The 18,339-nt window shown below is 42.9% G+C and overlaps 1 protein-coding gene across 1 annotated transcript in view; it reads right to left on the bottom strand.

Annotated features, from left to right (window-relative positions):
• LOC145406041 (uncharacterized) overlaps positions 1-18,339 on the bottom strand; it is a 92,999-nt gene that overhangs the window by 23,034 nt on the left and 51,626 nt on the right. The window lies entirely within an intron of this gene.

Consider the following 18,339-nt stretch of genomic DNA (forward strand, 5'->3'; position numbering starts at 1 on the left):
TTGTTTAGACTACAACTGCCCCAGGGAATGTAAGTACATGTACTCTGTGCTTTTAGTATTGCAAAATGGCCACATACTTTAGTAAAGCAAATTTGGAAGAGAAAAGGGATAAAAGTAGAAAGCAGGATGATGATTTCTACCAAGAACTGGTTGAAGTGGAGACTCACAGTAGACTGGTAGAGCAGAAGCAAAACCAAAGTAAAAGATATAATACAATCCATTACGGACGAGGGAATCACTTATACACAAGAGGGGAAAGGATGGGTGGACAGTATCAATTTAGATTTCAAGAAAGCTTTTGACACAGTACCACACCAAAGACTTTTATGGAAACTGTACCATGAAGGAGGAATTCGAGGCAAACTGTTTTGTTGGATGCAAGACTTTCTCATAAAAAGAGAAATGAGAACAGTACTAAGAGGAAACAACTCATCATGGAAAGAAGTGACTAGTGGAGTACCACAGGGTTCAGTGCTGGCACCAATCATGTTTTTAGTGTATATAAATGATATAAACAGTAACACTGGAAATGAAATCTATCTAAATATGTTTGCAGAGGATGCAAAAATACAAAGGAGAATTACTAACACAGACTCTTGTAAAGAGCTACAAGAAGAATGAAAAAAACTTCATGAATGGAGTAATACATGGCAAATGGAATTCAATGTGGACATGTGTCATGTAATCAAGTTTGGTAAAAGTGGAAAAAGACCTGATTGGGATTATACGTTAGGAAATAAAACCCTGCACACATCAGAAAGAGAGAAGGACCTAGCTGTGATTATCAATAACAGACTATCTCCGGCTGACCACATCAGTGAGAAGTACGGAGCATGTATACACTGCTTGCAAATATGAGAATAGCATTCACATATATACATGAAGACATGCTAGGAAAGATAATAACAGGAGTATGAATCAGTAGTCTGGAGTCCTCATCTCAAAAAACACATAGACAAGACTGAAAAAGTTCAAAGGGCCGCTACAAGATGGATACCAAGCTTAAGGGATCTAAGCTGTGAAGGAAGATTAAATAAACTGAATCTACCAACACTACAGGAGAGAAGGAAAAGAGGTGACATGATAATGCTATATAAATGCATATCAGGGAAGGAGGAAATAGACATAAATGAATATATAACTATGGGGAAGCATGAGCAAGAGGACACTGCAAAAAACTGCATAAGAAGAGAGGTGATAAAGACGTGAGGAAATTCAGTTTCCAAAATAGAGCAATTGATCAGTGGAATGCACTACCGAATGAAATAGTGTGTGCCAAAACAATTCACAAATTTAAGGATATGTACGATTAATATGGTTTAAGACACGGGACAGTACGAGCTTGACTCATTCCTGTAAAGATACAATTAGGTAAGAACACATACACACACACACACACACACACACACACACATATATATATATATATATATATATATATATATATATATATATATATATATATATATATATATATATATATATATATATTTACACAAACACAAAAACACACACACATACACAGCTATCTATCTATCTACAGTATATACATACATATACATATACACACACATACACACACACACACACACACAGACAGACACACACACACACACACACACACAGCCACTGAATTTACATGCCACTAGCTGAAGAATCTAAAGGTGAATGTCATAAAGATACACAGCAGTTTCCTATACATGGGTTGTCACGTCCAATTCATCTTTGATCTTTGGCATGCTTCAGAGGGCAGGGTAACAGTGGAATATGCTTGATCAAGAGTGTTTGGAATTGATAAAACACATGATTATTATCAGAAAAAACAACGCTTATTAGTGACACGACTCTCCCCTCTATTTCCTGTCTCCCAATATTGATAGCTGAATGAGTGTGAGAGGGAGAGACTGACGAGGAGAGTGTATGTGAGTGAGGTGGATGAGGGGAGAGGAATGGGGAGGTCAAGGCTGAGACGGAGGGATGGAGTGGAGAGGATGGAGAGCGAAAGACTAGCGAGGAGAGTGTTTGTGAGTGAGGTGGATGGGAGAGAGGGAAGGGGAGGCCAAGGATGAGGTGGAGGGATGGAGTGGAGAGATATATAAGAGAGGGGTGTGTGTGAGTTAGGAGCAGGGCGATGAAATGGCGAGGGACAGGGAGACATGGAGGCGATTTGTTTGTGGCCACCCCTTCCGGGATTAAGGCGTCTTTCTTTTTTTTAATTGGCTCCATCTCACAGCAGCGCAGTTTGGTGTGGCTCGCTTCTCTGGCTAAATAGACCCAAGAATTTCAGTTTTGTGTTAATGAGTCGATGGATGTGCGTTCTGTAATTCCTGATCGCTGTGTTGATAGTTCCACCTTTGTGCTTTCCTGTTGGTGTTTCCGAGCCCCTTCCCTCCATGTAGGGGTGCTGGGGCTTAAGACGATGCTGTAGTCATGATGAAGGAGGCATAAATGGTGTCGCTGATTCATGGTGGTTCAGCAGTCATTCACGAGCGATCATGACATTGTATCAGATTACAAGTTATAAGCACATCACGTCAGTAGCAGGTGACATTCATACTAACGGTGATGTGGGTCTGTAAGTATCCCTGTTAGTACTGCTAGAGGTTGTACTTACGCCCTGTTAGTACTGCTCGAGGTTGTACTTGCGCTGAGAGCCAGAGGGGGAGGTGGGCACTGTCGCTGCGGGAGTGAGAGAGGCACTGACACGACACGAGAGGTTGGCAATGACGACTTTATTGGCCTGTGTCCTTGACGGGGTGTTGGGGAGTGCCAGGGGGAGTGCCAAGGTGGAAGAGGAAGGAGGAGGAGGGAGAGAGAATGATAGTGGAGGGGAAGAGGAAAAAACTATGAGATTGGAGGAGAGGGGATGGGTGTGGTGGAGGGAGGGGTGTGGTGGTGGGGGAGGGGGTAGTACAGATTACAAAGCTCCTCTCACAGTGACTATTAGATGTACTTATTACGCCTCAAATCTTTGCATTAAAATTACAAGTGTCATGCTTTCAATTGGGAGTTACAAGATATTTATGTAAATTCTTGAGTTATTGATGAAGAAAAATAGTTTGTAGTAATAGTAATGATGATACTGCTACTACTACTATTACTAACAATACTAATAATATTAATACTAATACTAACACTAAATAATAATAATAACAACAATAACAACAATAATAATAATAATAATAATAATAATAATTGTCACGAGTCGGCTAGTGACATTGGCTTTTGTGGGAAACCACGAACCCAAGTGGAATCCCAGTTTATCGTTCAGTAACCGCTCATTCAGACGGAAGCCTTGTCAAATCAATTTTTCATTGTCATACGTGATCGTCTTTGTGTGAGACATTAGCGCTTCCACTGAGTGATTTGTTTTGGGCTCGTTTCGCTCACTCGACCGTTAAAAAAATGCGGCCTAGCGCTCCCTTTTTCCCACGAGTTTATGAGTCCAGTGTCTCTTGTGACGGAGAGAGGTACTGTGCTCCAGAAGTGAGAGTAGAGAGAGGTCAGCTAGCACCCAGACTCCACTAGACTACAGTTCTCCAGACTCCCACCCTTCGTTGGTGATACACCGCATTCATTGACCAGTAATTCTTTTCGTTTTCCTAGACTTAAGAGTTTAGTTAAGGTGTTTTTCCTAGGCGTAAGAATTTAGCTCTTGAGTGAGTGAGTGAGTGCGATCTCATTAATTTGATTTTGAAATGTAACGTTAAATTTATTTTGTAATCAATAAATTTAACAGTTCTTTTTCTTGAGCTTAATGTAATGTAAACTCCTGTTTCATTTCTCTGCAATTAAGCTTATTTTATAGCTCCTAGCTTGCATAAACGTTTGCCATTCATAACTGGTACTTAGGCCAGTCTTGTTGTATTAAGCATAAAATCCGTTGTGCCTTCTAGGAGTTAAGCATCAGCAAGAACCTGATACTATTATTAGTATTAGTTATTTATTGTCAGGGGTGAAGTAACTTTCTCCAAAGGCTAACAGTACTAATAAACAGCAATTGAGTAATTAGTCTCTGCTGTGTACTGTTGAGAAAGTTTATAAATTCTCGTTCTTAGAGAATCGTGCGAAGCAAGCCAGCGTAAAGTAATCGTTGCTTGATTTAGCAATATAGCTCTGCAATATTATTGAACATTATTATCAGTTAAATAATATTAGCATTTATTTTAAAAACCCCGTGACAATTGGCGACCTCATTCCAGGATATTAACTCCTAGCTCTAAAGCTATTCGCGAGATAATACGCACTCGTTCATATTTAGGTATTTATCATTAAAATTTATAGGCACAAGTTTACTGGTGTTTACCGTTAATTTAGGAAGTGAATTTTTGCTTTATTAATCCATAGAGTACTTAACTCTATTTAGTACTTTATTCTTGGTAACGCCAGACAATTTTATTTGCTCCTGGGAAGTCGCCGTACCCATTGCATTAATTAATGAGTCTTCCCAGTCATTTGCATTTTTGCTTTATTTTTGCCAGTTAACTAGATAAGACTGGTCACCACTAGCTTGTGTCTGAATTTTTTACTTGTGTTTATTAGCATTCGTTTGCGAAGTAGCAGTCAGTACTCAGTTTCGGCTTGCTTAGTAAATTGGCGTCATGGCTACCACTGTATTTTTACAGGAAGCCAAAGAGATGGGTCTTACAGACCCAACTGAAATTAAAGAGTACATACTCTCACGGCATAATATGGACCAGCAGCGCGAGAATGATGCCCGTGAAGAGCGTAAGATTCAGTGCGAATACGAGCGAGAACAGCGTGAGGAACGCGAAAAGGAGCGCGAATATGAGCGGGAACAACGTGAATATGAGCGTGCCGAACGTGAGGCGCGAGAAAAACATGAGCTTGAAGTTTTGAGGCTCAAGCGAGATTCCTTGGCTTCAAATACATCTGGTGCAGTTGGTCAAAGCTCCACGAGCGTTCTCCCTGCACATGTCCTGGTGACCCCACGCATCAAGCTTCCTTCATACAAGGAAAGCGAGCGAATCGAGCCGTACATAGCTCGTTTTGAGGACGTGGCAGACATGTAAAAACTGGATGAGGCAGCTAAGTGGATCCAATTTCTTAGTTTAATTGAGGGCCCTGCCCTCGATATTCTCCATCGAATTCGTGGAGACAATCTCACGTATGAGATGATGAAAGCTGCACTCATTAAGGCGTATGGTCTCACAATAGACGACGCCAAAGTTCAGTTCATGCGAGCTCTTCTCCAAGACAAGGAGACAGCTGTTCAGTTCCTTGATCGTCTCACTGCTTACTTAAATGAGTGGATGGAGAAAGATGAAACTCCTTCCACGCATGAGGGGATAATTGACCTTATGCTGCGTACACAGCTAGAGAGGTCGTGGCCTGCTGAGCTCATAGCATAGCTTAAGATCTGCCAGGTGAAAGATGCCAGCCAAATGGCAGAAAAGGCTGACGCGTATTTGACTGCATATGGGTATCAAACTCGTAAGCAAAACACCTGGAACAGCAAAAAAGATTCTGCCAAATCTGGGAAGCCGTCTCAGACTGAACCCCAGCAACAAGGCCATTCTCAGAATGCAAAACACTCAGAAACCTGAGTGGAAGAGATACAACAAGTACCCTAACCAGCAGCAGTATCAGCCATGCAACCGACCGTCGGGACAAATTTTTTCACCACCAGCTCAAAAGAGGCAAGAAGCAAACGCAGCCTTCATTCCTCAGCAGCAGCACGGTGGTCACGTCCCTACCAGTATGGATACTCCCCCACAGTTCACTAGTCCCACAGTGACAGTGAACCCCCCTCCACAGATGGTCAATGCTCCATCTCCTCGGGTGGTGAGTACGACCCCTCAAGTTTCTAAGTCACAAGGCACACTGTTCGCCGCATCAATTGAGCAGCCTCATGAGTGGCTAGCTGCTTCCTCCACAGGCCCTCCCACAGGTGACAGTACCTTCCTTGTTCAGCCAGGGTTTGTGGGAGGCATTTCTGTGAAGGTCCTGAGAGATAATGGTTCCTCAGGTTGCTCTGTCAAGCAGAGTCTAGTTCGGCCTGAGCAGTATACAGGTCGACAGATCCATGCAAATCTTATTGATGGATCAGTGAGATTGTTCCCTGAGGCATGTATCCAGGTGGCATCTCCATTTTATACTGGTACGACACTTGCAGTTGTCATGCCAGAACCCTTATTTGACCTTATAATTGGCAATATTTTCGGTGTTACGGATAGTTGCACCGAACACGACGCTACTCAGACTTCGGCTGCGGTAACACGAGCCATGGCTGAGGCTCCAGACTGTGTCACCCCAGTGATCATTGAATCGCCGCAAGATCTGATGTGTAGTCAACTTGTTGTACAAGAACAACATTCTGACCCGACACTTGCTGCTGTGTGGAACAAACAAAAGGGTCGAGTGAATAAGTATTCACGGGGAGGATGAGCCAAGTTCCTTCGGAAACAAGGACGGCTCTACCGTGAGTCACGAACACCCGTGGGCGAGGTTTGACTGCAGTTTGTCATTCCCGCCAGGTACCGCCTAGCAGTGTTACAATGGGGTCATTGTTCAGCCTCAGGAGGTCACATGGGCAAAAGGAAGACCCAGGGCCGTATCCGAGCTGACTTTTTCTGGCCAGGGATGGGACGAGACATAGATAGTTTTGTCCTTTTCTGTAGTGAGTGTCAGAGTAACACCACTAATCAGGGACATGTCCTTCCTGTGCCGTTCATAACCACACCCATAATCTCTGAGACAGTTGAAAGACAGGGTAGTGGTGAAGTGGGTGCAGACCTGACGTCTCGCCCATTGGCCCCACAGGACACATTATGTCCAGGGCCTGTACATACATATTATGTACCGTAGATTAAGGGGGAAGTTCGAGAGGAACTCCGCAGAGGCGACATGAGGCTATGGAAGCTCGAGTTTGCACTAGGATTTTCAGCTCCCCGATATTAATATAAGTACTGAAGGTTAAGGGGGAAGTTCGAGAGAGAACTCCGCAGAAGCGACTCGAGGCTACGGAAGCCCAAGTTTGCACAAGGATTCTTAGCTCCCTGGTATTAATATAAGTACTGTAGGTTAAAGGGGAAGTTCGAGAGAGAACTCCGCAGAGGCGACTTGAGGCTACGGAAGCCCGAGTTTGCACAAGGATTCTCAGCTTCCCAATATTAATATAGGCACTAGGTTAAGGCACAGGTTGAGGACCCGTGTGCAGTTCAAGGCTACGTAAGCCCGAGTTTGCATAGGGATTCTCAACTTGTCGACACTAATCGTGTGCTGTAATTAATGGCGACCTCGAATGTACGAAGCTTAGGCTGTCACTCGTATTTTTCAGCTAGAGCATACTTTTCGTAGCATGTACTGACTACTAGGCAGAGAGAGTAATTGTAACATAATAAAAATTTTGTCTCATTGACATTTTTGGTGCTCCACCTCAATTGATTTTGCAGGTACAGCAATGGGCGTAGCAGTTTTGCTGTGCGGGCCAGCTGATCGTCTGCCGCACGCTGCCGCCTCTTCTCCTCTGCCTTCGTCGTTGCCATATTATTAATATTTACTGTGTCATTTTACACGTAGGTACAGTTACATTACAGCTGTCACACCTACACCGTGTATTACATACACCACGCTACACAACAATTAGTTGTCAGTGTAAATGTAGCGACTTTTCACTCAGTTTGACCTGAGTACAGGATTTTCACCATCGTCATGGAGTTTTTCCCTCAAGCTTGTTTCTATTAACGTAAATACGAGTTTTTTTTCGCTCACTGGTGACTGCGACTTTCTCCTGTAGCAGGATAGCACACACACCACAGTGTGAATCTTGTGTGACTGAGTTAGGATTTATACGTATGTATATTGAAATCTTTCTTTCTGAGGAAAGAAAGATTTGATTTTTATGGGGCGTAATGTCACGAGTTGGCTAGTGACATTGGCTTTTGTGGGAAACCACGAACCCAAGTGGAATCCCAGTTTATCGTTCAGTAACCGCTCATTCAGACGGAAGCCTTGTCAAATCAATTTTTCATTGTCATACGTGATCGTCTTTGTGTGAGACATTAGCGCTTCCACTGAGTGATTTGTTTTGGGCTCGTTTCGCTCACTCGACCGTTAAAAAAATGCGACCTAGCACTCCCTTTTTCCCACGAGTTTATGAGTCCAGTGTCTCTTGTGATGGAGAGAGGTACTGTGCTCCAGAAGTGAGAGTAGAGAGAGGTCAGCTAGCACCCAGACTCCACTAGACTACAGTTCTCCAGACTCCCACCCTTCGTTGGTGATACACCGCATTCATTGACCAGTATTTCTTTTCGTTTTCCTAGACTTAAGAGTTTAGTTAAGGTGTTTTTCCTAGGCGTAAGAATTTAGCTCTTGAGTGAGTGAATGAGTGCGATCTCATTAATTTGATTTTGAAATGTAACGTTAAATTTATTTTGTAATCAATAAATTTAACAGTTCTTTTTCTTGAGCTTAATGTAATGTAAACTCTTGTTTCATTTCTCTGCAATTAAGCTTATTTTATAGCTCCTAGCATGCATAAACGTTTGCCATTCATAACTGGTACTTAGGCCAGTCTTGTTGTATTAAGCATAAAATCCGTTGTGCCTTCTAGGAGTTAAGCATCAGCAAGAACCTGATACTATTATTAGTATTAGTTATTTATTGTCAGGGGTGAAGTAACTTTCTCCAAAGGCTAACAGTACTAATAAACAGCAATTGAGTAATTAGTCTCTGCTGTGTACTGTTGAGAAAGTTTATAAATTCTCGTTCTTAGAGAATCGTGCGAAGCAAGCCAGCGTAAAGTAATCGTTGCTTGATTTAGTAAGACAATCATTGTCCCTGCTCTGCAATATTATTGAACATTATTATCAATTAAATAATATTGGCATTTATTTTAAAAACCCCGTGACAATAATATTAATAATAATAATGATAATAAAAATAAGAATAAAAATAAGAATAAAAATAATAATAATAATAATTATAATAATAACAAAAACAATAACAATAATAATCATAATAATAATAATAATAAACACCATCATCCAGTCCTACGTTGTCCCATTAGGAGCGTAGGAGCCCGGGGCTAGGCAAGTTGGTCCTGACATTTAAGATGAGAGTGACCAGCCTCACTCATCCCTGAGTGGCATTACGTGAGCAATAAACCCCAACCTACCCTTGGATATAAACCTTCACAGGCTCAATCCAATTGGAGCGCCGTAATTACCCACTAAACCACCAGGCGCCATAATTTGGTTATACGGTTACCACCCAACGTAGTAAATGGTTTTCGATTTCGACCAAACTTGTGTCAGTGATGCAGTATGAAGGGACGATGAAGTGATTAGGTCAGCAAGGTTAAGGGGTCAAAGGTCAAGGTCATACGGGGTCGACTTTGTTTATCTTTGACCTCATTTCAACCCACAATGTACCCTGTCTTGGAGGCTCTATGGCGAGTCTGTTCATTGTGTGTGTGTGTGTGTGTGTGTGTGTGTGTGAGAGAGAGAGAGAGAGAGAGAGAGAGAGAGAGAGAGGGCTAGAGTTCTCAGTGTTTTTTTTCTTTTAGTTTTTCCTTCCTCTGTTCATCTTCTTGAGAGAGAGAGAGAGAGAGAGGGGGGGGGCTGAATAACGTACTGTTCACTTTGTAACAGGATAATTAGACTCAGGTAACACGTACGGTCCTTGAGTCGACCTACGTACTGTACCTGCTTCAAGTACGTACTGTGAGTCCATAGGGTAGGGTTCAACACCTTTTCGTTAGCAATTTATTATGCTTATTACACCTTCTTGTTCACCTGCATGTCAAAATTAACACACCTTTCCATCCATTTTATTACATGTCTCGCTCTCTTTATTGTACTCCATCTCCGAGGCTAATTGCACTTTACTAACGGCCTCTCTCACTCAAGGCTTCAGTAAAGTCTGTATCCATCCCTTCACCTGCTGAAGGCTATCACGAGGTAAGTAAAATCGTGTGGTAATGGCAAGAGTAAAGCAGTATAAGGGAGTTCTAAGACTCAGTGGGTTACTAATGATATCAAAGGAAGGGCGACATGGAGGCGATTTGTTTGTGGCCACCCCTTACCGGATTAAGGCGTCTGGCAGTAGATAGATAGATAGATAGACTCTTGCCATGGTCTTGCCTGATGTTTAATTCTTTTTTCTAGTAGCTCAAAGACACAATAAGGTAATACTATAGCTAAACGTCCCTCTGAGCCACTTCTTCGTGACTAGCACCAACAGAGCTTAGAATTCAAGATGGAGGGATGCCAGTTTTATGCCTAATTAAAATGAACGTAGTCCTAATGCACTTCTTCGTGACTAGCATCATATATATGTTCATCTCAGAGCTTACAATTCAAGATGGAGAGATGCCAGTTATAGTCCTTTTAATGCACTTCTTCGTGACTAGCATCATATATGTTAATCTCAGAGCTTATAATTCAAGATAGAGGTACGCCAGTTATAGTCCTTTTAATGCACTTCTTCGTGACTAGCATCACATAAATGTTAATCTCAGAGCTTAGTATTCAAGATGGAGGGATGCCAATGTTACTCCTAGTCAGAGTGAAGAGAGTATAGTCCTAGTACACTTCATCGTGACTAGCACCACATATGTTGGTCTTATCTCTTATCTAAGGAAGTGATGTGCTTCTTACTGACGTCTTATCTATAGTGAGGCTTGCTTGGTGTCCTTATCGTTAACCCCTTCAGGATGGTAACGCATTATATTTCATTTATGTGACCTCAACTGACTGTTCTGGGGTTGTGGTGTGTGTGTGTGTGTGTGTGTGTGTGTGTGTGTGTGTGTGAGAGAGAGAGAGAGAGAGAGAGAGAGAGAGAGAGAGAGAGAGAGAGAGAGAGAGAGAGCAACGCAAGTAACAGTGAAGTTCCATATTGCTCCTTCCATAATTCACGTAGCGTCAGTGGGTACTCAAGTAGCCTGTTACTTATCACCAACTGGAGGGGCACTCAGTGGAGCACATCTCTCCGACAAAAGCAATTTCCAAACCACTCTTCATAATGGGTTAGGATTTTCTTGTCACTGATTAGGGATTCGCAAAATACAGATCCAGAATCTGTAATATGATCCTGATCGGTGCCAAAAATTAATCAGTTGTTCCCTGGGACATGGGCTATCTACCCACCAAGTTTGGTCCAAATCTCTCGTTTAGTTTTTGAGTTATCCTGGTAACAGACAAACACACTGACAAACAAACAGGGGTGAAAACATGCCTTGTCGGGGAGAAATATTGGTCGGGGAGAATATCTGTTAAATTACACATATAACAGTCTCACACAAGTGGCCTCACATTGTCACACATGTAAACAAAGCTTTCATTTATCCATTCATCCACTCATTCATTCATCCACACATCCATCCACTCATCCATCCACTCATCCATCCATTCACTCATCCACTCATTCATCCACTCATTCATTCATTCATTCATCCATCCACTCATTCATCCATTCATTCATCCACTCATCCATCCACTCATTCATCCACTCATTCATCCACTCATTCATCCATTCATTCATCCACTCATTCATCCACTCATTCATTCATTCAATCATTCATTCATCCATCCACTCATCCATCCACTCATTCATTCGTTCAGTCACCCACTCATTCATCTATTCATTCATCCACTCACCCATCCACTCATTCATCCATTCATCCATCCACTCATCGATCCAGTCATTCATCCACTCATCCATCCACTCATTCATCTATTCATTCATTCATCCATTCATTCATCCATTCATTCATCCATTCATTCATCCACTCATCCATCCACTCATTCATCCAGTCATCCATCCAGTCATTCATCCACTCATCCATCCACTCATTCATCCACTCACTCATCCACTCATTCATCCACTCACCCATCCACTTATTCATCCACTCATTCATTCATTCATTCATCCACTCATTCATTCAATCATTCATCCACTCATTCATACACACTCTAATCACTCTCCACATATATATAGCACATTGGAATTGTCAGTATATGGGCCCCTCCACTAACGTTCATAAATATTTTCATGTATCAGAGCAAAAACATTTAATTGAACTGCGTATATTCTTTGAGAGAGGTGAAGGCAGTGAGTGTACAGTGAGGCTGGATGGTGAAGGAATGGAAAATGTGAGTACGTTTAAGTACCTGGGTAGTGTGATGAGTAAGGATGGAAGTTTGGAGGGTGAAGTGCTTGAAAGGGCACAACAAGGAAGAAAGGTTGCTGGTTCCTTGAAAGCAATAATAAGAAACAGGGAAGTGAGCATGGAAGTGAAAAAGTTACTACATAACAGTATTGTGATATCAACTCTAACGTGTGGAAGTGAAGCTTGGACGTTGTTGGAAGGACACAAGTCAAGAGTGAGAGCAGTGGAAATGAGTTATTTGAGAGGAGCCTGTGGAGTCACATGGAGAGACAGGCTGACAAATGGGGAAGTGAAGGAGCGTTGTGGTGTGGATGTGGATGTGATAGGAAACGTTAGGAGGAACACACTGAGGTGGTTTGGCCATGTGGAGAGGATGGAGAGCGAGAGACTAACGAGGAGAGTGTATGTGAGTAACGTGGAGAGCAGGAAAGGGAGGGGGAGTGTCACGAATCAAATTCGCGACATTTTCCTTTTGTGAGAAACCACGAACTATTAGTGGAAATCTCACTCTGTATCGTTCAGTTAACCGTTTCTCTCTCCATTTCGGTGGTATACTTTTCAAAACATTCGTCACTGTTTCAAAAGTGACCGATCTAATGCATGTCATTAAGTGCTCTACTGAGCGATATTATTGTTTCTTTATTGTTCGCCCCTGCTTGCCTCGACCGTTGGCCATGCCTTGTCTCGGCTGGCCTGTATTTGAATGCAGTCTTTTGTCTGTCGCAATGGAGTGAGGTTCTGTGCTCCAGAAGTGAGAGTGAGAGGTCAGCTAGCACCCAGACTCCACTAGACTACAGTTCTCCAGGCTCCCACCCTTCTTTGGTGATACGCTACATTGACCAGTATTTTCTTTTCGTTTTCCTAGACTTAAGAGTTTAGTTAAGGTGCTTTTCCTAGGTTTAAGAATTTAGCTTTTGAGTGAGTGAGTGAGTGCGATCTCTTTATTTTGAATTCATTTGAAATGTAACGTTAAATTTATTTCTTTGTAATCAATATATTTAACAGTTCTTTTTCTTGAGCTTAATGTAATGTAAACTCGTGTTTCATTTCTCCACAATTAAGTTTATTTCCCTTATAGCGCCTAGCTTGCATAAACGTTTTGCCATTCATGACTGGTACTTAGGCCAGTCTTGTTGTATTAAGCTTAAAATCCGTTGTGCCTTCTAGGAGCTACGCATCAGCAAGAACCTGATATTATAAATAGTATTAGATATTTATTGTCAGGGGTGAAGTAACTTTCTCCAGAGGCTAACAGTACTAATAAACAGCAATTGAGTAATTAGTCTCTGCTGTGTACTGTTGAGAAAGTTTATAAATTCTCGTTCTGAGAGAGTCGGCGAAGCTGACCGGCATAAAGGAATCATTGTTCGATTTAGCAAGACAATTCATTGTCCCTGCTCTTCAGTATCATTGAGAATTGTCATTTAATAATTGCTTTTAATTTAAAAACTCCGTGACAATTGGCGACCTCATTCCAGGATATTAGCTCCTAGCTCTAAAGCTATTCACGAGATAATACTCACTCGTTCATATTTAGGTATTTATCATTAAAGTTTATAGGCACAAGCTTACTGGTGTTTACCGTTAGTTTAGCAAGTGAATTTCTGCTTTATTAATCCATAGAGTACTTAACTCTATTTGGTACTTTATTCTTGGTAACGCCAGACGATTTTATTCGCTCCTGGGAAGTCGCCGTAGCCATTGCGTTAATTATTGAGTCTTCCCAGTCATTTGCATTTTTGCTTTATTCTTTGCCAGTTAACTAGATAAGACTGGTCACCACTAGCTTGTGTTTGTATTCTTTACTTGTGTTATTAGCATTCGTTTGCGAAGCAGCAGTCAGTACTCAGTTTCGGCTTGCTTAGTAAATTAGCGACATGGCTACCCCCGTATTTTTACAGGAGGCCAAAGATATGGGTCTTACAGACCCAACTGAAATTAAAGAGTACATACTCTCACGGCATAATCAGGAGCAGCAGCGCGAGAACGATGACTGTGAAGAGCGTAAGATTCAGTGCGAATACGAGAGAGAACAGCGTGAGGAACGCGAAAAGGAGCGCGAAATATGAGCGAGAACAACGTGAATATGAACGTGCCGAACGTGAGGCACGAGAAAAACATGAGCTTGAGGTTTTGAAGCTCAAGCGAGATTCCTTGGCTTCAGGCACATCTGCTGCAGCCAACCCAATCTCCACTAGCGCTCTTCCTACACATGTCCTGGCGACCCCACGCATCAAGCTTCCTTCAAACAAGGAAGGCGAGCGAATCGAGCCGTACATAGCTCGTTTTGAGGACATGGCAGACATGTATCAACTGGATGAGGCAGCTAAGCGGCTCCAATTTCTAAGTTTATTTGAGGGCCCTGCCCTCGACATTCTCCACAGAATTCGTGGAGACAATCTCACGTATGAGATGATGAAAGCTGCACTCATTAAGGCGTATGGTCTCACAGTAGACGACGCCAAAGTTCAGTTCATGCGAGCTCGTCTCCAAGACAAGGAGACAGCTGTTCAGTTCCTTGACCGTCTCACTGCTTACTTAAATGAGTGGATGGAGAAAGATGAAACTCCTTCCACGCGTGAGGGGATAATTGACCTTATGCTGCGTACACAGCTAGAGAGGTCATGGTCTGCTGAGCTCATAGCACATCTTAAGATCTGCCAGGTGAAAGATGCCAGCCAAATGGTAGAAAAGGCTGACGCATATTTCACTGCATATGGGTATCAAACTCGCAAGCAGTATACCTGGAACAGTAAAGCTGATAAATCTGGGAAACCGTCTCAGATTGAACCCCACCAACAAGGCCATTCTCAGCATAATGGCCAAGGTCCGAAACCGCAGTGGAAGGACCAGGGGAAAAACACTCAGAAACCTGAATGGAAGAGGTACAACAGGTACCCTACCAGCAGCAGTATCAGCCACGCAACCGACCGTCGAGACCGTCCTTTTCACCACCAGCTCAAGTGAATAGGAGGCAGGAAGCAAACACAGCCTTCATTCCTCAGCAACAGCACGGTGGTCACGTCCCTACTAGTACGGGTACTCCCCCACAGTTCACTAGTCCCACAGCGACAGTGAACACCCCTCCACAGATGGCCAATGTACCATCTCCACAGGCAGTGAGTACGACCCCTCAAGTAACTAATTCACAAGGCACTATGTATGCCGCATCATTTATTCAGCAGCCTCATCAGTGGCTAGCTGCTTCCTCCACAGGCCCTCCCACAGGTGACAGTGCCTTCCCTGTTCAGCCAGGGTTTGTGGGAGGCATTCCTGTGAAGGTCCTGAGAGACAATGGATCCTCAGGTTGCTCTGTCAAGCAGAGTCTAGTTTGGCCTGAGCAGTACACAGGTCGACAGATCCATGCTAATCTTATTGATGGATCAGTGAGATTGCTCCCTGAGGCATGTATCCAGGTGGCATCTCCATTTTCTACTGGTACGACACTCGCAGTTGTCATGCCAGAACCCTTATTTGACCTTATCGTAGGCAATATTCCCGGTGTCAAGGATAGTTGCACCAATGATGACGCTACTCAGACTTCGGCTACAGTAACATGAGCCATGGCTGAGGCTCCAGACTGTGTCACCCCAGTGACCATTGAATCGCCGCAAGATCTGATGTGTAGCCAACTTGTTGTTCAAGAATAACATTCTGACCCGACACTTGCTGCCGTGTGAAAGAAACAAAAGGGTCGAGTGATAAAGTATTCATGGGGAGGTCGAGCCAAGTTCCTTCGCAAACAAGGACGGCTCTACCGTGAGTCACGAACACCCGAGGGCGAGGTTCGACTGCAGTTTGTCGTTCCTGCCAAGTACTGCCAAGCAGTGTTAGAATGGGGTCATTGTTCAGCCTCAGGAGGTCACATGGGCAAAAGGAAGACCCAGGGCCATATCCGAGCTGACTTTTTCTGGCCAGGGATGGAACGAGACATAGATAGTTTTGTGCGTTCCTGCAATGTGTGTCCATGTAACACCAATCAGGGACATGTACTTCCTGTGCCATTTGTAACCACACCCGTAATCTCTGAGTCAGTTGAGAGACAGGGTAGTGGTGAAGTGGGTGCAGACCTGATGTCTCGCCCATTGGCCCCACAGGACACAGTATGTCCAGGGCCTGTACATACATATTATGTACCGTAGGTTAAGGGGGAAGTTGGAGAGAGAACCCCGCAGAGGTGACTCGAGGCTATGTCTGCGGACACACGAGCCCGAGTTTGCACAAGGATTCTCAGCTCCCCGATATTAATATAAGTACTGTAGGTCAAAGGGGAAGCTCAAGAGAGAACCCCGCAGAGGCGACTCGAGGCTGTGTCTGCGGACACACGAGCCCGAGTTTGCACAAGGATTTTCAGCTCCCCGATATAAATATAGGCACTAGCTTAAGGCAGAGGTTGAGGACCCGTGTTAAGTTCGAGGCTGTCTGCGGACACACGAGCCCGAGTTTGCATGAGGATTCTCAACTTACCGACACTAATCGTAAGTGTAGAGTTAAGTTTAACCAGTAAACTACACAAGTCCTTGAGACAACGGCGTCCAGGGACTACGTTTCCTGGTTAATAATGTACCAAATAAATTAATGGGGACCTCGAATGTACAGTCGCCAAACTTTCCACCTGGGCCACCTAGCCGCGAGAGGTGGGTAACGGGTGCTGGTAACAGTATATATGTTTGTTCGTGTGTACATGCTCGACGAAAGTTCGGATCATCAACTCTCTTCGTCCATAGTGAACCTCTGTCAGAGTCAGAGTTCATCCCATAGATGGCTGGGTACGGAGTTAGGTGGTGAGAAAAATGTCTCAGGAGTAAGGCGGCTCTCCCATCGGCTCAGCCAGTTGCATGGAAAATTATTGTGTGCCACAGGTCGTGCTGACCAAGGCCAAAGATATATGACTATGTAAATTTTATAATAGAGTAATATAAATAATATTCTTATATAAATATAAACTTTTATTTATAATACAATAATATATATTATACTATACATATTTTGGCCTTGGTCCGTGCAACCTGTGACATGCAACAATTCCATGCGACCGGTTTCCTGTAACTGGTCGAGCCGGTGGGAGAGCTGCTTAAGGGGGGAGCTTGGCATAGTGAAGTCCAGGGCAGGTGCAGGACGTTGAGGGGAGGGGGTTACGTTATTCATACCGCCAGTGACAATAACTGCCGAACTAGTTTTTGAGATCCATTGGCAATCTACCAAATATTTACATTTTTAACAATACTAAACATGTTATTTTCTATGTTGTTTTTACATTGTTACCATAACATGTTAATGCACTAAATACTGGAATCACTCCAAGCATTTCTCTCACACTCTCTTATTATATCAGTAATTCCATTTCATAGGGTTATCACTTGATACCATTATCAGTATAGGTTGAAGAGGAATGCATTTACCTAACATCTACAACCAGTTACAAGTAAGATTGCCTGCCATATTCACATCATGAATGACACTGACCAGTAAACATTAGGATGATGTTCAGACACTGTTAACGGTTGCTTATTTCCTCGTTGGTAGTACTTCAGGCAGATGTTTTCATGTGTTCTGTGGTGCACCACGAAGAGGTAGGAGATTAAAATACTGTCATCTCAGCAGGCAGAGAATTTATGCATACTTTTGTCGAATGTGGTTATTATATCAGCTATGATAATGATTTACCGTACCATTTTTCATATGACTATGATCATTACAGCACATCTTTATAGTTCATTCGTCTAACGTATGACTGAATTACACATTGCAAGGAAAACTGGTTGTGAGCGGTGCCGCTTATATGTGCGGTCACACATTTACATGCTCATCGATTATTCACCGAACAACATTATCTCACATTATAGCAAGATGAAGACACCATCTCTTCACCACAGTATGCAAAAGCTTCCAGTCATTTTAAGCTCAATTTTATTGATTCATGAATTGTTTGGACATTTATATCACCATTGCCTGTGATATTACTTATGTGATTGGTAAATGCAACATAACGAACATGAAATTATCATTACAGGCTGGAACACTTTTTTTTTTTCTTTCTTTTTTTTTTTTTTTTCTTATCCCGCGAACCTCGCTTTAGCCCCCGTCACCGAGGTCCGGAGTGCGAGGATATGTGATGTTGGTTGTTGACTGGCTGCTACCAAGACCTAGGTCATAAGACAAGGGCTTGGTTTTTAATAGGAGAAACCCATCTCTCCTGACGGGGG

Source organism: Coenobita brevimanus, chromosome 69, assembly GCF_032717465.1.
Source record: "Coenobita brevimanus isolate Jiangsu-jjx chromosome 69, ASM3271746v2, whole genome shotgun sequence".
Classification (NCBI taxonomy): domain Eukaryota; kingdom Metazoa; phylum Arthropoda; class Malacostraca; order Decapoda; family Coenobitidae; genus Coenobita; species Coenobita brevimanus.